General features: G+C 37.9%; 1 protein-coding gene across 1 annotated transcript in view; it reads right to left on the bottom strand.

Annotated features, from left to right (window-relative positions):
- Positions 1 to 3,447: 3,447 nt before the first annotated feature.
- The window catches only part of LOC149580269 (uncharacterized), a 97,036-nt gene continuing 73,292 nt past the window's right edge, over positions 3,448 to 27,191 (bottom strand). Inside the window, exon 5 of the mRNA XM_089790176.1 lies at positions 3,448 to 3,893. The gene's annotated coding sequence lies outside the window, so the exon portion shown is untranslated. The remainder of the gene's footprint in view (positions 3,894 to 27,191) is intronic.

Here is a 27,191-nt window from a genome sequence, read left to right as displayed (position 1 = left end):
AGGACTAGTTACCCAACAACGTAGATCTAGAAGAGAGGATCAAAGACTTGGGAACTTATAGACCAACCCATAACATTGATAGAAATCCATATTTGTCCACCACATTCAAGCTACATACAACCATAGTGGAGGCCTTAGCACTGACAATAGGTTGAGCTTTCAACTTTTAAGGAATGGTAGTAGCATTTGTGGCAACACATGCATAGTTCTGCTCACCACCACTAACAAATTTTGTTCAGGAGACCCCATCCTTAAAAGCCGACCCCTCCACCTCCAACACTAGGAGCGGAAGTATCAACCTCCAACCAAAGCAAAGAAAAGGTTAACATATCAACAATCGTTGCTTTAACTACTCACCAAGGATGGCATCAAACCATTGCACCACAAATGCAAGAAGTATCACCACAGGAGCCCCCTGCCCAAGGACAACACTTAATGCTAGGGGCTTAGGTTCAAATCAGGAGGTTGTCCTATTGCATGTTTTAAAATGCAACAAAGAGTCGTTGACGATATTGTGGGCCATTTTTTACTCAATTACTATAGAAACATAACAATTCACCCTCTTTTTATTATGATAGCTTAAGCATTAACAAATTCTAATATTTTGGCTTCAATTTTATGGATGATTATGTTAAAGCTACACACTTCATTACAAATTTTATGACGATTGTGTTCCCACCAAATAATTCTAAATCAAAATAGAGGGGTCACCACCCAAATAGCTACAAACGAGTCTTGATAAATAAAATTGATATAGTATTAGAGGTGTGGAGTCATGAAGAAGAAACATATTAACCTCATACAAGCATAATATCATCAATAATAAGCATTCAATAGTAAGCAACCCTTCAGTGCATCATGAGATTGTCACTGTCAAATCAAGCCATGAAAATAGTTTGTAATACAATTTTTAACATGAAAGTTCATCTTTGAGTGCTCAACAGATATTGAATATATGCAAGGCTTTAATGTAATTCATGGATTAATTGATCTAAATTTTCATTTTATGCAAGTTTTCTCACAAATAGGCAATGGAGTTATCAAGTTTATATTGCTTGCTACCCTAACTTAGGTTAAGTAGACTACATAGACGAGTCTCGTTTTATTTTAGCTGATTTTTCAAAAAAGATATTCAATTTTTGCAAGTGAATATTTAAATGGGAGAATGGTATTACTTATAGATGTTTCCATCTTGAAAAATACTACACAATTTCGCTAGTATTTGTTTCACTCACATTGATGACAATAAGTTTTGAAGTGCTAAAAGAATTTACCATACATTTCTCCACACACTAAAACAAGCCATTAATAATAAGTATTGAACAAACCTACACATATTTTTGTCTAGTATAATTGATTTATGACATTCAAGTCATTGTCTTTGATATATACAGTAGCATAGCAAGGGTTTGACCCTTACAAAACTACGACACATAGAGCTCAAAAGAAGAGATCAACAAAATAATAACAATTAAGGTGTCGGATGTTACAAGTTGAGGCCATTGTCAATGTTTTAACAAAAAAGTTACTAGCCCACAACAAGAGTGGGTAGATGACTCATCAATGGCATTTGGTGAAGAGTGAGGTTATAGATAGATTTTTCCTACATTATCTGACAATCATCTAGGCAATGTTATCACAAGGATCCCCACCACAAGGGGGGGCAAGTAGTGAAACCTCATTACAAAGATTGTTAAAACAAGGAGCAATGTGTTGAGCAGGTTGCACATTGTCAAGTGAATATTAGAGCAAAGCAAGAGCGACAGACAAAGAAAGGTCTAGAAAGCCAGAGGGGATTGTACCAATAGAAGGAGGCACGAAGGTTATATAGGCCACAACATGGGTGTCATCTAGATCTATAGCAACAACATCATTCTGAGGGGAGTTGTCATTAGTTTGTGATTTGTCATCAAACGAAGAATTAGAAGCCCACACAGCCAAATGTTCATCATTTGCATCCTTTCATCATTGTTTGCATTGTAGGTAGTCATAGTTTTAACAATTGTACTATTTTTCTAATTAAAGTTATAATATATGAAAGGAAAGCTCCATGTTTTTTTAACTTAAACAAGGTTTTGGGCTTTAGTTGCAAGTGTATCATTTGTTGAAACTAGTGTTTATTATTTTTCTACATTCAATTATGGTAACATATATTTGTTTTATTCTTGGGACCATCAATGGCATACTTGGCAAAGGCTTCAAAAACTTGTGTACAAAAACAAATAAATAGTATAATAGATACAAATCAAAGGGTGAAGGCTTCAATGCTTGTAGGAATATAATCATCTAAACTAGCTTCTCACAAAACTATAATATTTTGCATGCGAACCACCAATTGCTTTGTGTGTCCCTATAAGCAAGGGAGAGCATGGCGGTTTTATGATTTGGCTGTTTTACAACTTCTAGATAATTATGTATCAATCACAATTTTTTCTTGTGGATGATTAATTGTGATCGCAATAGGGTGGTCATGTCCCCTTTTAAAAAATGGTAAGTTTGAGATTTTTCATCAATCCATCTTATTTCTCAAGGGTTAATAAGAAAGATCAAATGATAGTTTGACTTTATCCCAATTATTTTGATCCTATGTAATATTTATATAGTAAAGTTTGTATATTGTTGAAATTTTCCTCAAGCATGTTGCACTTGTTTATGGAGCTTTGATAACAGCCAATTCACTATGTTTGGCTAGTGGTTTTGATGTGATTTGAATTGGAGAGCTTGAATTTATCTTCCCTCCCAAATGTGGGCATGAGATTTTAAGCAGATATATCTTGTGAAAATTCCAACTCTCAATTCACTCCTGTCATTTCATCTTCTTGGGCACATTGTGTTCAAAAATCTTTTGTGGAAGGAAACCGATAGAAGATTTGTCGCAAAACTAATAGGTTGTTGGAATTAGAGGGAAACCCTTAGACTCTTGAGGGAATTCCAATACTCAGAATGCATTGGAGCTTCAATAGTTTTTAGTATTTTTTGGATTTGCAAATTATGATTGATTATTTGTAGGTATTTGTATGTGCTTCAAATCATGAATTTTTCAAACAAAAAACAATCTTTTAGATTGTCATTTTTCCCAGAAAGATTTTTGCTTCTCTGTCCAGTCATAAGTGCAGGTTCTAGGTTTATACTATCAAATACATTATAGAAATTGGGCATTTCTACCTTTGGGTGTTGGACTTTAGCATTGGTATTGTAATTTTGGTAGAATTCGGAATCTTGTGTAAACTGATGGGTGTTAACACTTGAAATCCATCAATGTAGTAAGAGTTTTGTGGTCTTTCGTTTACAAGAAATTTTGCTAAAATCCAGGTTTAGTAGAACAGTATGGAGATTAAATGCAGGGAGAGAACACAAACAACCATAAAAACGCAACCTCCCAATAGGAATGACTGGAGAAGCACTTCTTGAGAAAAGCAAAGTAATAAATAGAGAGAGATGGGAACATATTAAAAGATCAACCCACACTTCATCAGAACTTGAAAATCAGTAGCTCGGTGGTTACCAGCCCGTATGCATGAGGGATCATGCATTCATTCACTTACAAACCACTTCATTCACTGTAACTACATATGCTTATCACATTCTTCATTTCATACAGGACTCCTCAAGCTTCTTTTTTTTCACTATATACACATGGAATTAGACTTCAGTTCAATGTAAATTAATTATTGGACAAAAAGTTATATCAGATGCAAATTCATCCTCCCAAAATGGGAGCTAATATTTGTTACACTCCCACAAATAGGATTGAGAGGACCACTGAAGCACTGGAATCGTGCCAGCCCCCTCCATAGACAACACTGTTTATTCTTTGTCAGCAAATAAGTGTCCAACAGGGACCACCAGCTTTCAATTCTCATGGCAATCTTTTAGTTGCGTATATTTTCCTTCTGAAAAAGAAAATGCAAGTTACTAAACAGTAACCTTGGGATAAATCAATCCATTTGGTTTTGTTGTACATTCTTTGACATGATAAACAATCCAAGATGAAGATAAATACCATCCTAAGATTAGACACAATTCATTTAAGACAGCATTCAGCTGTAAATACTATCCTAAGACTAGATACACTTTATTAAAAACCGAATTCAGCTTTAGCATACTCAACCAGCTATAGTTTCTTCTCACAGTTTTCTTAGATACTAAAAATTAACTTCATGGTAAAATACAGCCCATAGAAACCTTAATATAGTATACAGTGCCTTAACAAGAATGCTTCAGTACTTTTTTAAGCGTCTGATGACTTTCCTTTCCAACTTAAAATGTCACAACAGCATTAAAATGAAATTTTAATAGGAAATCTCAGTCCATAAAATTAGATATAGAGTGCTTTAGAATTTATTTGTATATTTTTTGTATTAATGTTTCAGACCACACTCAGTGATCCATCAGCAAGAAGAGGAGAGTTATGATTTGGATTAACAACTTAATCCTTAAAAAAGGAAGTGGGGTGGGCAAGGTAACAAGAGAACTGAAAAATGCAGTACAAGAAAAGAGGAAAAAGAGATTTAAAACAGAAGGGGAGGATGGAAAAGAAATACTCAGAGAAAAATTACATATGAAATGCATAAACGTAATCTATAAATTATTAAATTTCTGTATAAAACGAATTAATATCAACATGAGGTTGGAATATATGCAGTGTTTAAATCCAGAATGAATGGATTAAAAGAAAATCGGAAAAGCAAAGCAGAAAGGGCAGCATTGAAGAAAATTATTACAGCCCTCTACAACCAGGGTCCTTTATTAGTATTGTTTTTAGGTTGTTATAGCTTTCAGCTGTAGGTGTGCATTATACCAGCATTATCATTTTTTTCTAATCCATGTAAATGTCAAAAAGTCTTGGCCATATTTCATGAGCATTGGAAATTTCATTGCAATTAAGGAGATAATAGTTGCTGGTGTCATTTGAGCAATTCACTATTATTATTTATCAACTAGTTAGTTTGCGTACCAACTATTTGTACAAATGCCAGTTGGCTGTAGGTGTTCATTTCATTCATGATCAGCTTATTAGTTTGCATGCCAATTGTTTGACAAAATGTCAATTGGCTGTAGGTTCTCTTTTTGGCATAAATAATGTTATAATTTTACATCCCAAGTGTTTGTCAAAAATACTAGTTGTTGTAGCTGCATATTGCAAGTAGTTTCAATCACATATATGCATTGAATATTGTCAGAATAAGTTGCACATTCATGTTAGGTCATTGTGTAGTCCATTTTGAGTCTTTTAGCACAAGATTCTCAGTGATGCAAATTAAAAAAGAGTCATTTAAAGCAAGCTGAAAAACCATATCAGTCATATGTCCCTTGCATGTGAATTGTTTGACAAAATTCTTTGAGCCTTCAATCAGCATTTTTGAGGGTAGATTTGAGGAGGGTCATTACAGTGGTATCAGAGTTTGATTGCAAAGTGTTTGACGAAATGTCAAACAACTAAACTATAAAGATTTTTGGTGTTTGAAGAAGTTATAACCTTTTGTGAATCAGTTTTCATCTCTTGCTCTCTCATCCTGATGATGGATCACGTAGTGTGATTCGAAATGTTGATGGTAAAAATTGTCACACAATCTAATCTAGAAACTGATTCACAAAACTATGATGGATTGTGGAAATTTGATCACATTAATAAGAAGTTATAACCTATTGGAGTTATTACATCTGCACCTGTGATAAGCTGTTGATCTGAGCTATTTTTGGTTGATCCTGATAGCAATATCACAGCTTTAGGCATGATTAGTGTCAATCTCAAAGAGTGACCATCTAGATAGCAGATGCTACAAGAGCAAGTTTACCTCCATTGTTTTGTGGAGATGACAGTTGCAGCTCCTACCAACCCTGTTCACAAATAATTAGCCAAGGCACAGAATTATCCTAGATTCACTAAAAGAGCCTTTGATCCCTCACATCCCTCATGAAGATCCTTGAGCTTAGAGATCAATTCACTGCCATGGAGAGAAGATCGAGGGCAATGAATTGGTGTCAATAGCTATAAATGGGTGCTCTCCATCTTAAAATCCATTTTTTCAAAATGTCTACACTTGTTAAGAGCTTCCACATTTGAAAATCTTTGAGATGATTCCATTCATGAGATCTGACTTCAAATTGTTCTAGCTAAAGCAGAATAGAGTTAGAACTTAGCCCTAATTGGGAGCATAATGAAAGGTGGGCAGGAGGGACTTAAGAAAGGTCAAAAAAGAAATGAGAAAGAATCAACTTCTTCAAATCAGGTGAATAAAAACTTGAGTCACATTAAGTATTTCAAATGCCACAAGGTGGGGCCCTACACATCTCAATGTCCTAGGAAGAAGAAAGCCAAGCAGCAACAGTGTGCAGCAAGTGCAAAAACTTCAGCTGGAATGGATGAGTTAGCATCTGGAAATGAGACAACTTTCTCTACATATCATGCATACACACTAATGCTTCTTCTAGTGTAAGGTGGTGTGTGGGTGGTGGAGCATCCAATAACATGATTCTTTCCACCTTTTGCTTGTTTGTGGTCTAAAGACCAAATTCTTAGTGATAGTAAGTTATATTCTCCCATTTTGGGGGGAATAAATTGTTTCACAGCAGGATTAACTGCCTTTTACATGTTTCATATGTATTTACTTACCTTTGAAGGGAACTTTTGCGTAAATTTAGTTATGCTCAATAAGAAAGAGTTCAACAAACTTCAAAAATGAGAGGATGGCAAACAAGTGGATTTAGGAAATGATGCCACCTGATGTCATGTATGTTCCTACAGTGTATCACTGACATACCTATAGAGTATCACTGATGATCATTAGAAATTGCAGCCCTTAGCCTAGTCAAGTTTGGGCTACAAAGTTTCAAGATGGCGGCCTTTACATTTTATTTGTCAATCCAATCAAGCATAGAAAAATACAATGGTAATGAAGGAGTATCCTACCTTTGGGGAGAAAATTTATAAACCTCTTATGGAATCACTGATTGGTACCGAGATAAATTTATTGACAACAGATTCTTTCAAAACGAGGGTGTTGACCTTGATGAGAACCTTAATTTGTCAAAGGATTCTCTCAAATACACAAGGTGATTTTGTTGACACTTTTGCGTCAGTTGTCGATGGTTTGAGATGCATGGTCAAGATACACATGAACTCAGATTGAAGGGCCTCTGTGGGCCAATGCATGGATTAAAGATGGGCATTTCAAGATCAATGAGTTTGGCTTTTCTGAGTTAGAGTAAATTGTAATTCTATATTTCATGTATCTGATCCACTTATCTTGGCTGTGTACACAGATGAAATTATTATTGTAATAAGTTCTAAACAATTCATGATGTGGTGTGCGGAGAACTATAAATATTTTGATGGAGATGATAATGTAAAGTTTCTGCAAATTCTATGACTGAATATAGACTGGATTTGATCTTCTACTTCTCCTTGTGAATTGCTGAGCATAACTTCAAAGTATTGCCTTCAATTGAATTAGAAATCTAAATCAGAATTCTGTCTTTTAATTCTGCAATTTGTATGTGGGCAGTAATGACTAAGGAGCAGACTTGTGTTGATCTTGTGTGCTCTTAGACTTCATGCTTACCCTCAAAAAGTATAGGAGTCCAAGGACATATCCTCATAAAGGACATGTCTCTTCAACAAGTCACTTTGCCTAACCTCTAGAAGTCGGCAATTTTCTAAGGGTAATTAATAATAATTACAAAACACAAACAAATGTTGTTAGACTAACACCTCTCTAAAGATAGACACCGATCTTGAAGATGGAAAAATGCAAAGACTTGCTCCTCTACTTATTATGCTATATCAGATCTGATCAATCTGTTATCAGATCAGAATGATTAACAAGTTACAGATTTAACACTCCCTCTTAACTTGATAATCATACTGAGAGATATCATATCTAGCAACATCAATAAAGATGAACAAGCAAGAATTCATATCCTATATCTATCTGAATCTCCTTAGCATGTGGTATCATACAACACATGATACAATGTCATATTACTAAACCTGTAGTATGACAAATCACTGTTTACCGTACTGGTAAAGAAATCAATGCATACAGACAATGGAACAGAATAGCAGAATTATATTCGCATATGCCAAACATACATTATCCTTGATAAGATGAACCATAGAAGATCATTTACAATGATCCCAGACGGGATATAAATACTATTTGCCGAACCTTCCCGAAGGAGTCCGTCAGCCACAAACATTATGTCCGCTACAAACTACTTACCCGTCGGCTACAAAATACAGAAACACCGACGACAATCACCCCGTCGGCTACAAAAACACCGACAACAATCCAGTCGGCTAACACCATCCCCCCCAAAAAAGAAAAGTAGTCTCCTGACGACTAACAAAATATCTGAGACAAATTAATAAACAAAATACATTAACGGACTAATTACAACAAGATAAATCTGCTTCTGACACATCACTGTCACCTTCGTCCCGTGCCTATAGCCTCTACTAACACAACACTGCCTCCTCAATGAAGCTGACCTTGATAGCCACTTGTGGTACTTTCTCTATTTTCAATTCCTCGGTACCCTGAGCCAAGTGTCGCTGCACTGCCTCCAACTGGATGATTAGCTCCTCCCGAGCTCTCTACGCATCCACCAAGACAGCCTCCCGGCCAACACCTACTCCCAGTGCCTCTGGTACACAGAAAGTCCAGGCCTGCAGCAACTTCAACTTTTCTCAACTGTTCAGACTCCCACGACTGATATCCACAATGACTGGGGGTCCAGGGGGCAACGCCCCTGATGGGGTCGAGGGGCAGCGCCCCCACGAGGTCCTGGGGTAGCTCGTAGTACAAGGCAGGGTCAGCGCCAAGACCAAATTAACACTTCTAAACCCACACAAAACTGCATGAAACACACCATTTCTGTCATTTTCTGCCGATTCTACATTCTTTCTGGCAACCACTGATGCTTCCCCTTCCCTTTGGTATCATCTGCTACTCATTCTGAACAACTTGAATCTGTTGTCATCTTTTTTTTCTTTTTTCTTTTTTAAATTTTTTAATTCCATCCTTGAATCAACCCATAGGAGCATAATATCATCAACGAACTTTCTTCATCTGTTACAAAAAATCTCACCACGCAGAAGAGGCAAAAGAACATGCCGTAGCCAATCAAAGAACAGCAACCGATAACCTCGGGAGAAATCTCAGTCCTTCCTCCGGCAATGAGAAACAACACCCGATCTTTCACTGAAACTTCTCCACCGAAAATCAGAAACAACACCCGACCAACAAGCCTTTCTCCGCCAAAAATATCAAACCGAATTGAACAATTAGAGCCTTTTCTTTGAAATTTGTGAGCTCCTCGAAACCCTTGACAACTCCTACTCCTCAGATGGCACCCTTGAAAACACAGGAAAGCTCCCTCGGCAAGAACAGCTCGAATGTCACAGCCGGATTCCAAAATCCTTCCTCCGGAAGCCCATGGTTAAGCACATAAGCCGCAGTGAAGAGAATAACGGGCCAAGCTCGTCCGAGGGTGTTGCCAAATCTTTTCCTCCTGCAATCTTCATAAGCGTACAGCACTTAGCCGGTTTTGTTTTCCTTTCCCACGGAGAGCATTAAAAATCATCAATAACGCAAGTGCGCTAGATTTGTTTTGTTTTCTACCCGTGCGACTCTTTTTTAACCCGTGGACAGACTATGCCCACGGGGCATTTTTTTCCACCCGCGAACAAACTCTACCCGTAGGGCTTCTTTTTCACCCGCGGACAGACTCTGCCCGCGAGGCTTCTTTTTCACCCGCGGACAAACTCTGCCCACAGGACTTCTTTTCACCCACGGACAGACTCTACCCACGGGACTTCTTTTTTTTTCTTTTTTTTTCAATTTTCTTTTTTTAATTCTTTTTTTTTTTTTTCCGTTTTTTTTTTGTTTCTTTTTTTTCAATTTTTTTTTTTTTTACAAAATAAAAGAAAACAGCACCTCAATTTTGCCTCCAAGCATTGCCATTCTACAACGACGAGGGAGTCAGCTGGCCATTCTGTGACAGCGACAGAGTCTTCCTGGCACCATATATTTGCAATTTAAATCTGTTGACTACCGGAGGCACCTCTTGCTCGTCCAATGTCTCCAATTTTACCACCCGATTGTCGCCGACCTTCCGGGTCTGATATGGTCCAACCCATCTTGCCTTAAACCTTTCCTGTTTGATTTCATCCCAACCGTCGTACTTGAGTACCAACTGCCCCGACTGAAACCTACTGAGTTTATCATGCCAGGCCTTATGTCTGTTCTGTGTTACCTCCATTGCCCACTGTGCCTGCGGTCGTCACGCATCTAGCTTATTTCCTTGCTGTCGGTACCCTACAAGTAATTTTATGGTGCGATGCGTTCTTTTCCTCCTGTGTGGTCCGTTCACCGTGTACCGAATGGTGGGATCTTTCTTTTTTTTGGGTTTGGACTGTATGTTCTTCCCCTCAGCTTCAGGCGTAGCCGCCTTTCCTTCTTCCACTACTCTGTATTCCTTCAGAAACTCATTTTCCTCTTTTTTCTCACCTTCGTCGACCCTTAGCATATTACAACTTGGAAACAATTCGTAGTCTTCTAGCTGCCAGTGGTAAAGGCCATTCACCGAGTCTAGGTCATCATCATTTGATCCTCCTTCTAGTGTCAATACTCTTTCTTCGTTCGGTTCCATTCTCCTCTTTCCTTCATCGTCATTTCTTTCGTCATCACTGTCGCCTTCACCTTCTGAGTCTGACGATGCTGCCTCCTCACCTACCATTTGTGTGTGCAGGTCAATTATGAATCTTTTACCTCCGCACTCCATTGATAGAGTATTTCGTTTCCAATCATGTTTTACTTTTGCTTGCACCAACCAAGTTCGTCCGAGAATAACATCATATCCTTTTCTTTTCAATGGAATGACCACAAAATCCAATAAAAATGGTTGCGTACCAATGGTTATCGGTTGCACCCTTAAGGTTCCCAACGGTTTGATCCCGTGCTAGTCTACCGCGAGCAATTGGAATGTAGGTGGCCACAGCGTCGGCTTACCCAACTTCTTCCAAGTATCCTTCGGCAACACATTCACGCCGGACCCTCCGTCGATAATTGTGTCTGTCAGAACGTTTCCCAAAATCCCCATCTCGAAGACCGCCGGATGCCGTCCGAATGTGAGTGCCAGCAGCATTGGGTCTGTTGTCATCACTTCCCTACTGTCCCTTCCTGTGTCCTCTGTTGCTTTCCAAAACGGTGTATGATTCAGAATGGCCGTCCGTAACTGGGGTATTGTAAAGAGGAGGTCACTTATCTTGACCGGTATCTTCATTTGTAAGATCTATCGTACAATGTTTTGTTTTGCAAAGTTCTTTGCCAAGGTATCGGTGATGTCCTTCAACTAAGATGTTCCTGCCAACAATGCCTTTCCAATTTCTGCCTGCGCTTCCCCCAATTTTCTTTTTTCCTTCGTCGGTAGTTTTGCTTGCCTCCGCATAATTGCCAGAACCTCCTCTTCATCTGTGCCGACAGTGATCAAGTTTACTCCAAACTTTGGGTACTTGGCATCTTCATGGTCATCGGGTCTGCACCATCTGCATAATAATTTCGGTGTGTTTGCCGCTGTACAACCCTGTGCAAAATGACCCCACAAATTACATGCTTGGCATTGAACAATTGACCATCCGTTTGCATCATACTGGGTTCGACTTCGGCTCCCATTATTATTGTTATTGTTCACATTGTTGTTATTTTTCCCTCTGTTATTATTCCTGTACCCTCCGAATGTGGCACCTGCGCTATTCGTATTTCCGCTACTGCTCGATGGGGAAGCCTCTTGTGTGAGAAGCACCTACGAAGATCCTCTTGTCTTCATGTTAAAGGGGCACTCTTTTGTCGAATGGCTCATGATTTAACAAATGTCACAGAATTGGTTCTTTAGACATGAGCCTTTAGTATGACCGTCGGTCTTACACTTCGTGCACCATAGCTCACTGCCTTTTGGCTCCTTCTACATGTTTTTAAACTCCTCCATCATGCGGATCATGTCCTTCTGTAAAGCGCAGACCTTCTTGCTACTGCCTTCATTGTCACTACTATCTTCTCCGGCAGGTTCGTCGTCATCAGAATCAAATGAGCTAGTGTTCTTCTTCTTCTTTGTTTTCTGCTCACTTTTGAGGTCCAATGCTCTGTTATAAGCTTCCGTGTATGACGACGGTGGCACAATTTTCATTTTCCTCTGTAACTTCGAGCGTAGGCCTTCCACGAACCATCTTTTCTGGAGTCCGTCTGTCGGCTTACTTTCCATTTTGTTTATCAAGTGTTTTAATTTCCTGGCGTAAACGTAGACGGTTTCATTCTTCCCCTGTTTAGTATTGAAGATCTTTGCTACAATTTCATTATCATCTCGCAACAATTTAAATTCTGCCAGAAACTCCTTTTTAATGTTATCCCAACTGTTTAGCTTTTGTGGATCTGTATCAATGAACCAATCAATTGCTATGCCTCGTAGGGTGGCCGAAAATTGCCTCATCCAGTCGTCTTCATCAGTTATCCCATTTGCCTTCCAGATCGTTTCACATGTTTTGCAATGTCGAATGGGATCGGCCGTACGATCGCCATTGAACTTCGGCAATTTCTCTTTTGGTCTCGCCATCACAATTGGTTTCTGTAAAGAGGCGTTGCTCGGTCCTACAACACTGGCACTCTTCACTCCCACACCGGTGGTCTGCACTCCCACACCGGCTGACACCGGCGGATTGCTCTCCCACACCGTCAGACTCAACAACTGCGAACCTTGGTGAAGAAGGGTGTTCTAAAGTTGTCCCTTGCGGAAGTATATCCCGAACGAAGAGTTCACTCCACGCTCTTGCTCTGTCGGCACTCCGAGCCGTGCGAGTCGATGCTCTTCCGTCTAGATTCTCTTCCCTCGGCGAACACAAATTCAAAAACTCCTCCCGTGCTTCGTCCACCAATTCCACCCGCTGCCGAGTCTCCAACAATTCTTCGGCGCTCCGGTTTTCGTCAGCAATCTTCTGAAATCTCCGTCGACGTTCGGCTTGTTGTGTCAGAATTAAACTCTCTTGCACAGTACGGATTCCATCTTTTCCCTTGACCTTATTCCGATCCTTATTAAGTTGATTTGGCATTAATCTTCATTCCTCTCACCTTCTAGGTTCATAAGGCAACGGCGCCAAATGTTTACCGTACTGGTAAAAAAATCAACGCATATAGACAATGGAATAGAATAGCAAAATTATATTCGCATATGCCAGACATACATTATGCTTGATAAGATGAATCATAGAAGATCATTTACAATGATCCCAAACGGGATATAAATACTATCCGCTGAACCTTCCCGAAGGAGTCCGTCGGCCACAAACATTATGTCCGCTACAAACTATTTACCCGTCGGCTACAGAATACAGAAACACCGACGACAATCACCCCGTCGGCTACAGAAACACTGACGACAATCCAATCGGCTGACAATCACTACTACTAGTGATAATAGTATTACAAAGAATACAATGTATAGGATAAATCTGAAGAGTAATATGATTTCTTCATTTATCCAAGTTGTGACTCATAGATATTGGTATTTCTATATCATAACATGATCATGAATTTAAGATCTACTAGAATATAGGATAAACTTGGAGAATAATAAAATTCTTCCTTTATCCAAATTGTGACTCACTGACATAGCAACGTCAACATCACAATATGATCTTAAACTCATCTAGATCTTATAGTAGAACTCTACTGTTTAGCACATTATCTGAGAGATCATCATCTCTCATAGTGTCTTTTATACAAGTGTTCATTATCTCAAAGATCGTCACCTCTTAAATAATGAACACAAATGGTGGAGCCCATAATAGTCAATAGCTTGACAAAATAAAATTATTTTATTAATAATTTAAAGAGTGCAAATGGATTACAACTCAACCATACCAAGTCTCCTTCTGAAGTGTTCTATCTTCACTCTAGATAGAGGTTTGGTGAGTGTGTCTACTGTCTGATCTGTAGTGCAAATGTATTCTAATTTTTTACTGAATTCCTATCCACCATATCTCTTACATAATGGTAAGGAATTTCAATATGCTTGGATCTATCATAAAAAATTGGATTCACTGAAAGCTTGATGGAACTTTGATTTATCACAATGAATAATCATAGGATTCATGGCTTGCCCAAATAATCCCACAAGTAATTTCTTTAGCTAGACTGCTTCTCAAGAGGCCATCACTGCTGCAATGTATTCGGCTTCTGTGGAGCTCTGAGCTACTGAAGACTGCTTTCTGAATATCCAAGATATCATCGTTGATCCTAAACTGAAACAATATCCTGAAGTACTTTTTTTGTCTTTAACATTTCCACTCCAATCTGAATTAGTGAATCCATAAGTCTAAGTCAACCTTAACGTATTTGAGTCCAAAATTAAGAGTGCCTTGTAAGTATCTCATAATGTGTTTAACTGCAACTAGGTGAATCTCCTTTTGTTCACACATAAACTAACTTAAGGCATTAATAGCATAGCAAATATTCGGTCTTGTATCTACTAAGTACATAAGCGACCCAATCATCTATCTGTAGAAAGTAGGATCTATGGAAGGTGATCCTGCTGCTACTTCCTTAAGTTTATGTAGATTAGTCTCCATTGGAGAAGACATAGGCTTGCAATTCCACATTCCAAATCTCTTCAAAATGTCTGATGTATACTTCCCTTGATTAAGTATGATACTGTCAGAATTCTGTCATACTTCCAGTCCTAGGAAGTAATGAAAGAGTCCCAAATATTTCATCTCAAATTCTCTAGTTAGATCTTTTTTGCACTGATCTATAAGATGATCATCACCTATTATTAGTAAAACATCAATATACAATATCAGAATTACCATATCATCTTTATCTCTTCTATAATATAAATTTGGATCGGCTTCATTCTTGGAGAATCCTAAGCCAGTGAGATACTTATCAATTCTTTCATACCAGGCCCTGAGAGCCTGTTTAAGCCCATAGAGAGCTTTCTTGAGCCTGCAAACAAAAGCATTAGGATCATGAGTTTCAAATCCTTCAGGTTGCTTCAAATATACTTCTTCTATAATCTTTTCATTTAGGAATTTTGTTTTTACATCCATCTGATGTACTTTCCATCCCTTCGATGCTGCAATTGCTAAGATTGCTCTTACAAAGGTATATCTGGCAACAGGAGCAAAGGTTTATTCATAATCAATCCCTTCCTTCTAAGAAAATTCTTTGGCTACAAATCTAGCTTTATACTTTTCAATGCTATCGTCAGCAGCATACTTTATTTTAAAAATCCACTTGGAAGAAACAACAAATTTTCCTTAAGGTCTTGGAACAATTTGCCAAACATCATTTTTCACAATAGATTGGTATTCTTCTGTCATAGCTTCTTTCCAAGTTGTATGTTTAATAGCATCAGAAGGATTGGTTGGTTCTGTTTTGGATAAATCACTCATGTTTGTTGTATAGCTAGAGAATCTTTTAGGTCTTTTGCTTTCTGACTATTCTGAAAGGTGCAGCAGCAAAGTCTTGAGCTGCCTCAACTGTTTTAATGGCCCAAAGTGGTCTTTTCTTTATATTTTGAGTTTCTTCAAGATTCAGATTTTGAATTTCATTTTCAATTTCTTCTAAGTTCTCCCTTTGGGACCCAAATTCACTATTTCTTTCAGCACTAGAGTAAGGAGAAGGTTCTTCAAAACTTACGACTCTTTTGAATGCAAGATCTTCTTCAAAAATCACATCCCTACTAAATTCAATACTTTTCTGTCTAGGTATGAAAATCCTATATGCTTTAGATGTTTCGCTATACCCTACAAAAATACCTTTCCTCCCAGAGGGTTCTAACTTGGTTCTCTTTTCTTTTGGAACAAGGATATATACAGGGCACCCAAAAATCCTAAGATGACTTATATTAGGTTTCACTTTAGTAAATACCTCTTCAGGAGTTTTATCTCTAAGGTAAGAATGCAAGCTTTTGTTTTGAATATAAACAGCAGTACAAGAGGCTTCTTCCCAAAGGTAATATTCTAGATTTTGATCAAAAATCATAGCTCTAGCAGCTTCTATAATTGTTTTATTCTTTCTTTCTACTACCCCGTTTTGTTGTGGATTATAAGGAACGGTGTACTCCCTCTTAATCCCTTATTCTTTACAAAACCTTTTAAACAAGTCTGAGGTATATTCTCCTCCATTATCAGTTCTAAGGATTTTAATTTTGTGTCCTGAAAAGTTTTTAGTTAATGTTTTAAATTCTTTAAATCTCTTTAGGATTTCTTCTGATTCTTTGCATTTTAAGAAGTAAATCCATGTTTTTCTAGAGAAGTCATCTATGAACAAAATATAATACCAGAATCCTCCAAGAGAAGGAACAAACATAGGCCCACATAAATCTGAGTGAATTAATTCCAAAACATTATTTGTTTTCCTAGTGCTATCATGAAATGGACTTCTAGTGTTCTTACCCAGAGCGCACCCTTTGCATATGCTTGAGTGGTCTTTATTTAGTTTAGGTAATCCAGTAACCATCTTCTCCGTAGTTGATAAGGTTTTGATATTTAGATGCCCTAATCTTCTATGCCATATTTCATTTGTGTCTACAACTTCATGAAGTCAGGCTTGAATAAGTCAACTAGATTTTGTATTCAATTCATACAAACATCCTTTTCTCTGACCAATCAACTTCACTTTCTTGATTGAGGAGTTCTTTGCCCAAGTTAATACTTTGCCATCCACGAATGCAACATTATGCCAATCATCTTCAAGCATTGTAATTGAGATTAGATTTCTTTTAATTACTAGTACGTAGAGTACACCTTTGAGAAGAAGAGTATTTCCTGATTTTAGTTTCAAGGTGCAATTTCTAATTCCTTCAATGGAATGTGCTGAATTATCGCCAATGGTAACTTCATCGTCAACCTTTTCTGATAGAGAGTCTAGTGTTTCTTTGTATCCTGTTATATGTCTAGAAGATCCACTATCAATTACCCATGCTTTATTTGAAATTTCATTTGATAGTGAGGGATCATAGGTATCTTCTTCCCTAATAACATTTGTACAGTTTGCTTATTATTTAGAATTTTTGAGACAAATAGATCTATAATGTCCAAATTTTTCACATCTAAAACTCTTTATTTTAGATAGATCTTTCTTGGGTTTTCCATTCTTTTGATTTCCCTTTTTCTTCTTGAAATGCTTCTTTTTGCCTTTATATGAGTTTGTATTAAGAACATGAAGTTCTTCATCTTTTGTTTTTAGTTTCCCTCCTTTCTTTACTTCTTTGGATTCTTCTTGAAGACAATCTTTCTTAAGTCTGTTGAAGTCAGGAAGATTATCTCTAGCACTTATTCCTTGTGCAAAAGTCTCCCATGAATCTGGTAATCCATCTATAGCCATTAGTGTTAATTTTGTATCACCAATAATGGTTCCTATACTTGACAGTTCATCTCTAATGCCGGCAACCCTTAGGAAGTAAAAATTCATTAATTCTCCTTTTTTTATCTGAATGTGATTTAGTTGCCTTTTCAGTGCTAGAACCCTAGTTGCACTGTTAACCTCATATGCATTTTGTAATGCATTCATCATATCAAATGCAGTTTGATGTTTTGTAAGCATGGGTACGATATCATTTTTTTACTCCATCTAATATGATCTGAATTGCTTTCCTATTTCTTTTGCTCCAGATGGATTTATGAGGTTCAATTGGCAGTTGTTTGGATGCTTTATGAACAAATTGTTTTACATCATTCTCTTCAAGAATCATCATGATTCTGAATTTCCAGGCATCAAAGTGTTCTTTCCCATCAAATCTGTCCTCGGGTCTGATTGTGTATGCCATTGAAGAAAGGATATAGTTGCTAAATATATATGAAGTCTGATATCTAAATTTTGCAGAGCCTAGATTCGACAAAGCTCTAATACCATGTAAAGCTTCTACAAATTCTATGACTGAATATAGACTGGATTCGATCTTCTACTTCTTGTGAATTGCTGAGAATAACTTCAAAGTATTGCCTTCAATTGAATTAGAAATGTAAATCAGCATTCTGTCTTTTAATTCTGCAATTCGTATGTGGGCAGTAATGACTAAGGAGCAGACTTGTGTTGATCTTGTGTGCTCTTAGACTTCATCCTTACCCTCTATAAGTATAGGAGTCAAGGGACATGTCCTTTATGAGTCAAGGGACATGTCCTTATAAAGGACATGTCTCTTCAACAAATCACTTTGCCTAACCTCTAGAAGTCGGCGACTTTCTAAGGTAATATTAACTACAAAACACAAACAAATGTGGTTAGACTAATACTAAACAACCTCTCTAAAGATAGACGCCAATCTTGAAGGAGGAATAATGCAAAGACTTGTTCCTCTACTTATCATGCTATGTCAGATCTGATCAATCTGTTATCAGATCAGAATGATTAACAAGTTACAGATTTAACAGATAAGATGGGGAAGGATATCACAGCAGTGAATCCCTTGGAAGGCCAAAATGCAGCTAGAAGTGAGGAAGCACATGGACGAGTGAAAATGGGGTTCCTTTATAATCTTAGATTTGGCAAAGAGAATCATGAAGACAAAAACCTCCTATTGGTAGGAGAGATGACAAAGTCTGACAGTCGATTATAGCTTGGCCAAGATGAATTCCATAATTTTTATGCTAGCATTGTTTTGATTCTTTGAATGTAGAGACAAACAGGTTTGCAGCTGATACATGTCTTTGTGAAGGCGTGGAAGATGGAACACTATGTTGTAGCTGAGAATGATGATGAAAAGGATGTTGCAGCAGTACCAAAGGTCATGCATGACATCCATGAGAAGAAAAGAAAGTGGATATCTATAACTTCCTAGAGTTTGGTAGTGCATCTTAATGGGAGTCAGATTATATTACGGAGGGAAGAAAGACAGAGAGATGAAAGAGGGGAAAGACATGAAGGTGTAGGCTAAGGTAAAGAAGAATATTCAAGTGGACAGGAAAGAATAGTGGATCCAAAATAAGCACATGGTTTCAAATATTCATGAGCTCCACTCATGAGAAATCTCTACTTACCCAGTGTGTCTAATGCAAGAGCATCCACATGTGTAGAGCAATCCTTCATCACACAAATATAATTGTTTGTTTTAATTCAATTAAGAGAAGAGAATAAAACTTGCCTGCAGGCTACTATAGGTCTCCACGTACCTTGAAAAGTGTTCAAGGGGACTAGTGGGGATAAAATTATTTAAATTTTGAAAGGCAAATGACAATTGTAATTTTCACGAGGAAAACACACTTTAGCATTAATTATATGGCAAAATAAAGAAACTTCCAACCTTGAAATCCATTTTGGGTAGTGAGAGTCATGCATACACGTCTTGTGGTTGTAAAGTGGTGTAGGACCACCTGAAAAGATAAAAGGACACGTTGAGTCATCAAGACCTAATTATGATATATTGAGGCCTATAATAGCTTTTGAATGTAAAAAGGATAATAAATTGAATGTATATCCTAATGGTCCTAAAGGGACCATATGATCAAAACGTTATAATCAAGACAAATATGTTACCTGGGGGTTAGAAGGGTTTTAGGGATGATCAATAATGTAATAAGGTCAATTGAAAGGCCTTCGAGTCGATTTGAGGTTGAAAGGAGTTAGATTATTAACATTTACAAATTTGAATATTCAAATCGTAATGGTTAGATTCTAGTTGGCAGGTTTAACCATATTGGGTTGTTTTGGTTAATACAATGACTCCAACCAATCACAATCAGTTCAAGAAGGTTGGAGAAAAGTCTATAAAGTCTTGGGAATATTACAAGGTAATTGGTAAATACTTGCTTGTTATTAACAGAGACCGAGAGGTCAATTTATACAAAAGAATGAGACGATGTTTCCTTAGGAAACGATCGTAAAGAATAGAAACATTCTATTCTAGAGAAAGCAAAAAACGAAAGCAAACTAAAGCTTAAGACATTTACAAGATAACCATTAACTAATAATAGACGACTTATCTATTATTGTAATACCCTCCCTTAATGGTTAATCTATCGAACACACCAAGCTGTCCTCTGAATTTGACAAACTTATCAGGACCAAGAGGCTTGGTGAGAATGTTTGCAATTTGATCTATGATAGGAACATATTGCAAATCTATAGTCTCGTCTTCAACCAGCTATCGTATATAATGACAATGAACATCCACATGCTTGGTTTGTTCATGGAAGACTAGATTCCGTGCTAACTTGATAATGCCTTTGTTATCAACAAACAGAGTAGTCGGTCCTGCTGGTGACATCTGCATATCCCCAAGCATCCGACGAAGCCAAACAGCCTCACATCCTGCCTTAATAGTCCCTCTATATTCAGCCTCTGTAAAAAAGAGAGAAACTACCTGCTACTTCTTGCTGGTCCATGTGACTGCACCGGATCCCAAATTGAACACATATCCAAATGTTGACTTTTTATCATCAATAGAGCCTGCCCAATCTAAATCTGTGAACCCACTGAGTTTAGGATTAGAACTCCGAGAGTACAAAAGTCCATAATTTGAAGTGCCCTTAACATAACGAAGCACACACTTTGCTACCATGCAATGATCAGCCTTAGGAGCTGTCATAAATTGTGAAATACAGCTGACTACGAAGCTGATATCAGGCCTAGTAGCAGAGAGGTACATGAGGCTGCCTACTAGTCGCCTGTATGTAGCATCATCAACGGAAGGAGAATCAGACTTTGCTAATAACTTGAGATTTTTCTCCATAGGTGTAGATGCAGGTCTACAATCCTGCATTCGGAATTTTTCTAACAAGGCCCTGGCATATTTGGACTAAGAGATGAATATACCAGAAGGCTGTTGCCAAACTTCAACACCTAAGCAATAATGCATGAGTCCAAGTCAGTTATATCAAAAGACTGGCATAAGTTCTGTTTGATTTCCTGAATTAAAGATGTCGAACTGTCAGTGATGATCAAATCATCCACATAGATAAACAAAAGGATGATGTCACTGTCAGTAGTCTTGATGTATAGATTTGAGTCTAAAGAACTCCTCTTGAAGCCTTGATCACTGAGGTACTTATCAATCTTGATGTACCATGCCCGAGGAGCCTACTTCAAGCCATAGAGAGCTTTTACCAATCTGAGAATCTGATGGTCTTTACCAACAACCTTGAAACCAAGAGGCTGCGTCATGTAGACCTCTCATGGAGATCACCATTCAAAAAAGCACTCTTTACATCCATCTGATGGACCTTCCAGCCAAATTGTGCTGCCATGGCTAGGACTAATTTGATAGTGCTCATCTTTGCAATAGGAGCAAAGGTCTCCTCATAATCAATGCCCTGACACTAAGAAAAGCCCTTTGCCACTAAATGAGTTTTGTACTTGTCCAAAGTACCATCCGATTTGTATTTGATTTTGTAGACCCATTTGCAGCCAATGGGTTTCTTCCCTGGTAGAAGATCAAAAAGGACCCAAGTGTTGTTCTTCAACAGGCTCTAGTGTTCAAATCCCATGGCTTGTTCCCACTCTGGAATTCCTTTAGCCTCGGAATATGTTTGAGGTTCAAACGCACTGTGAATGTTGTCCATAAGAGCAAAGTTAATGGAATCTATAGTTTTGCTCTTTTTCCAAGCAATTCTCCCATCAATGAGCTCATCCTCACGAAGATCAATAAATGTCTTAGTCCACCACTTAGGCTGGATAGGAGAATGACCAACAATAGTACTAGTAGATGCTTGATCAACAGGATCCTCATCAGAAGAAGCTGCATCAAACTCAAGTGAAGCATCTACAAAGTGAGGTGATCCTACAGGAGAAGCCGAAGGAGTTTGTACAGGTATCACTAGAAGAGCTGGAGCTACTGGAGCTACTGGAACCCTCCCATCAGGTGGACCTAATGGAAACCGAACTCTCAAATCATGAGCCTGCATAGGCTGGTCTGCTGGATCAAGAACAGGAGAAATAGGCATGAATGGTCCTCGCTGCTCATCAAAGACTACATCACAGCTGTATATGAGACGAGATGTCTCAACATCAATCAAGCGGTAGGCTTTGTGAAGACTGCTATATTCAGCAAGCATCAGTTTCTGACTCTTGGCATCCAACTTGGTGCGTGAAGCATCAAGGATCCAAACAAAAGCAAGAAAGCCAAAAACCTTCAGGTGACTGATTCTAGGCTTGTGACTTGACCAAGCCTCTTCCGGAGTTTTACCTTTAACCACCACTATGGGTGACCGGTTCAACAGATAAACTGCGGTGTTAACTGCTTCAGCCCAAAATTGCTTCGGAACATGTCTGTGTTCGAGCATGGAACGAGCCATCTCAATGATTGTCCGGTTCCAACGTTCAACTACACTATTTTATTGTGGCGTGTGGGATGTGGCTAACTGGAGTTTGATGCCATGTGTAACCAAAAAGCTGGAGAAAGCATTAGAACAAAATTCCTCCCCATTATTTGATCTAAGAGTAATAATAGATTTCCCAAACTCTTTTTCAACTAAGGGTTTAAACTTCTTAAATACAGTAAATGCATCTGATTTCTTTTTAAGGAAATACACCCACATTTTTCTACTGAAATCATCTACAAACAACAAAAAATACCTGGACCAAAGAACAGAAGGAGTGGCCATAAGGCCACAGATATCGGCATGAACAAGCTGAAGTACCTAAGAAGCTCGCCAAGAATCACCACTGGTGAAAGGTGTGTGATGTTGCTTCCCAGAGTGACATGCGTCACAAACTCCAAGGTGTTGAGTCTGCATCTCTGGCAAACCAAGAACAAGCTCATCCCAAGCAAGCTGTGAAAGATAATGCACATTTAAGTGCCCATATCGCTGATGCCAAACTGTGTTGACAACAGATCACCGAGTAGCCATAGCTAAGTCCTGAGAATCACCAGAATAAGTAAGTCTGAAAAAACCATGATCCTCAAGACCTACTGCAACAGTAGACTTAGTCGCTCGATCAATTATTGTGCATTGATGTGAACTGAAGGTGACTGCCAAGTGTGGAGAATGTCGCAGCAACTGACTAACTGAGAGTAGATTTAGTTCCATCCCTGGAACATAGTACACATCAAGGAATATGAGATTCCTCCCCACAGACTAAATCTGAATGTTGCCTTTACCGACAACCATGTACTCTTCTCCGCCACCAAAAAGAACAGAATCTGAATAAGGTTGGTAGTTAGTAAATCAGTCTTTGTGGTGAGTGAAGTGTCAAGAGGCACCTGAATCAATGTACCAGGCAAACAAATTTACATGATCTACAGGTCTTTTAGCCATAAACGTGTACAAATCAAATTCTGCCTGCTCAGTGTGCTCTACACTGTTCACTTTGAGTTGCGAACCTAATTGCTTAGACTGGGCAGCTAAGTGTTTCTGACATTCAACCTCCATGTGACCAAACTTGTGGCAGTAGTTGCATTGAATGTTCTTCTTTCTAGTACCATTGGATGCTAGAGTAGAAGACTTTTGCTGAGATGGTTGCTAAAGCTTGCCCTTATCCTTCTGAAAGGATTTCGCAACAAAGGTTTGCTCAGTGGAGGTGGAACTGGAGCTGCTATTGAACTGTTGTTTCCACCAATCTTGCTGAAGCAATAGGGTGTAGAGATCAATGAACTTCAAATCAACACTAGTAGATGTGATGTTGAGAGTCTCGATAAAATGCTCATAGGATTGTGGTAAACTCTGAAGAGTGATTACCACAATATCCTCTTCCTCCATCTTGCGACCGATGGCAAGTAGTTGATCATAGATTTCTTGAATCCGATTCAGGTGTGCCTGGAGCGTGGTGCGCTCATCCATGACAATAGAAAACAGAGTGTTTTTCAAAAAGAAGGCTCTACTCTTGTCAAAAGTCTCACGAAGACCTTTGAGGTGTGTCCAGATTTCGGCAACTGTCTTGCCGAATGGAATCTGAGAAAGTTGATCATCAGCCACGAATAATTTGAGAAGCATTACTGCCTCTCGATTATTCAGATACCATGTATCTTGATCAAAACCCGGAAAAGTCAAACGCTTCATAACACCCAGAATAAGTTGATCGGTGTTCCAATATTCAAAAATTGCAATAATGCACTGCTTCCAGGTTCCATAATTGCAGCCATTGAATTTGGAATTATGCTTTAGCAAAATATTTGTCAAAGATGCCATGGCATGTTTTTCAATGAAAAACTGTGAAAATCTGTGAAGGCACGTTCTTCGAGGAAAAAACATGAAAGATCCAGAAGAATCAGAGTGACCCAAAAGAAAGCTTGAAAAACCCAAAAGGAATCTGCTATCGTTTTCTGGATCCACTGGCTCAAAAATCGAGGCATGAAAAACAAGGCACCCAGAAAACACAGACGACAACCCAGTTGAGCTCTCGAAAAACCCACGAAGAATTTGCAATCAAAAGAAATTTGACCCCAAAAATTAGCAGTTCAAGCAAAACCCTAGCCGTCAGATTGAAGGTCAAATTTGCAAAAAAATGGCGGATTTTGATAAAAAATGTTCGATTTTTGTTCCAAAAAGAGTCCCTCAACCAAAGACAACTGTATAAGAGGGAGTCTGAGCCAATAAAAAACACCATTTCATTGTTACAAGCACGTGAAATAGCTGAATCTCGGCTGCAAAAAAAAGGCAATAAAAAACGGCCAAAAAACGCACGACTTCAGGCCCTGTAGACTGCGCAAGCTTGTTGGGATGTAGAAAAATGCAGAGCATTGAGCCGTGTTATTTTTTCTGTGTTTAGTCGTGGGTAGCAGTGGCCGAAAGTTGCCACATTCAAACCACGAACCAGGCAGAACGTAGGCTGACCAAAGAAAATGTAGACCAACCAAGAGAAAAAACACAAATGGTCTAGTTGGAGAGCCGCAATTTGCCACGCAATTTGCAGACCCGAGTTCGAGATTTTCTCTAGGCCGAAAACCCTAGGCGGGTTTGAGAGAAATCGACGGAAATAATTTTGAAAAAATTTAAACAAATAATTTCACTAAGAAATTATAAATTTTTTCGAAAAAAAAATTAAGTATTAGTTCTGATACCATATTATAAGGTAATTGGTAAATACTTGCTTGTTATTAACAGAGACCGAGAGGTCAATTTATACAAAAGAATGAGACGATGTTTCCTTAGGAAACAATCATAAAGAATAGAAACATTCTATTCTAGAAAAAGCAAAAAACGAAAGCAAACTAAAGCTTAAGATATTTACAAGATAACCATTAACTAATAATAGACAACTTATCTATTATTGTAATAGGGAAGGCCTCAATGTAAGGAGAGAAGATTTTGTATGAATCAGTCTACAATTGAATAAAAACCCAGATTTACATAAATTGTTGGTTTTCATTTTGAAAGTTTTTCCAAATTCTTGGTTAGAATCTGATAACCCAAACATTGGGGGGTAAACTAACAGTGTTCCTTATATTATCTATGTTCTTGAAGTGATCTAAGTCTCTAAACAGGCAAACTTCTATTCATTTTAAGGACTGGTCTGTATCAAGTCCCTTTTCCTTTCTAATTTTGAGGGTCAAATGAAGTAAGAGAACCATTTATCCTTATGTCAGTACTGTAACTTGAGGAATGGATCTCTCTTGATGTAATATATGAAGTACTACCCCTAATTGAAGCAGATTTAACAAACTAAAGGTGATCGCCATGAGTTTTGTATCATGAAATGGTCAAATTTGATGCTACGGGTATTGCAGCAGAAGTAGGAGCTTAAGGAGGGGGTGGTTTTATGGTGGATTGTGATTGGACATGTCAAAGACGTGCTATAGCAACTTTGATTGAGGTTTGGAAGTAAGTTCTGGTTTGGGTGAAAAGTGGGAAAAAACAGGCATTTAGCAGTTTCGCAGATCACAAAGTTCTAACCTTGCAAAATAGCGAATAATTTTCGCAGTTTCGCAATCAATCTTATTGCCTCCTTGCAAAATAGCAACATTTTGTAGTTTCGCAATCAGTCTTATTGCCTACTTGCGAAATAGCGACAAGCCTTGAGTCTTGAATCCATTGAGCCATTTGGAAGGTTGGGTGAATTTGGGGTAAGGAAGTGTGTAGTCAAAAGATTGTTGAGACCTATTGAAGGGCAGATTAAAATTGATTGTGTGATTGGTTAAAGGGATTTAGCTATATGAAAAGATCAGAGGATAATACCTCTAGATCATAAAGAAGAACACAAAAGTGATCTCTTTAAGTTTAAGGATCCACTTTGGAAATTTAAAAAGACATCTCCCTAGGCGCCCTTTTGGTGAAGCTATAGTCTCTTATTGGCTGCACATTGATTTCTTTGGTAGCTATGTGTACACCAAAAAGGGGGTATTTGATTTTCAAGAGACATAAAGAGTACTATAAATTGGGAGCTTGGGCTAGTTGTTGAGTCCTTTATTAAAGTTAAAATGTTATATTTAATGCTCATATTAATCATTTAGATAAAATTAGTTAGCTTTAGTAACTTTATTTGATTGTTTTGGTTTGTGATTGTTTTTGTTTTAGAAACATCATTTTGTAATCGCTTTATAAGGAGTCTTCTTCAATTTAGTCGATTTATTTGATTACCATTTCATGGTATCAGAGCTGCAAAACAAATTAGTCAATTCTTTTACCAATTAAATTTGTGTGAACCTCAAAAGCTATAATTTTACAAATTCTTTTTTTTCAATTTTCATCAAAAAACATATTTGTTGGCAATGAGGTTCTACAACCCACATTCTTTTGCTTTAGACCCACATGATTTTTCTTCTGCCCTACACAATTTTTCTTGAGATCCGGGTGAACATATTTTCACATTTCTTAAGCTTTCCAGACAGGTTTTTACCTATATAGCCAAGATATTTTGCTTATTAAGACTAATCCAGCTAGGGTTTTAACAATTTTTTATGAGTTGTTTGAGAAAATCATAGGTTATGTTTTGCGACTAGGGTTTTTGAGCTTGATGCTAGGGTTCTGATTTTTTTAACTAATTTTTCTAATAAAATCAAGGCTATATTTTGTGTTTACCACCATGAAATTTGTGCAAGCTACTCGTTAAAGTGTTTGACTATTTTCTCTACCAAGATTCAAGCAATTTCTGAAGTTCAGTGTTGGAATTCACTTAGACCTTGTCTTTTGTCTTTGGAAAATAGAAAAGTCGGCATCTTTGACCAACATCATGTTGGAAAGGAATCAGAGATTCAATGGCAAGAAATACAATACCTAGAAGCAACGAATGCTAAGAATCGATGCCAAAATTAGATTTTTC

The sequence above is a fragment of the Cupressus sempervirens genome, chromosome 1 (genome assembly GCF_028749045.1).
Source record: "Cupressus sempervirens isolate cs-2001-9-10 chromosome 1, ASM2874904v1, whole genome shotgun sequence".
NCBI lineage: Eukaryota > Viridiplantae > Streptophyta > Pinopsida > Cupressales > Cupressaceae > Cupressus > Cupressus sempervirens.
This window is presented reverse-complemented; position numbering and strand designations above follow the sequence as displayed.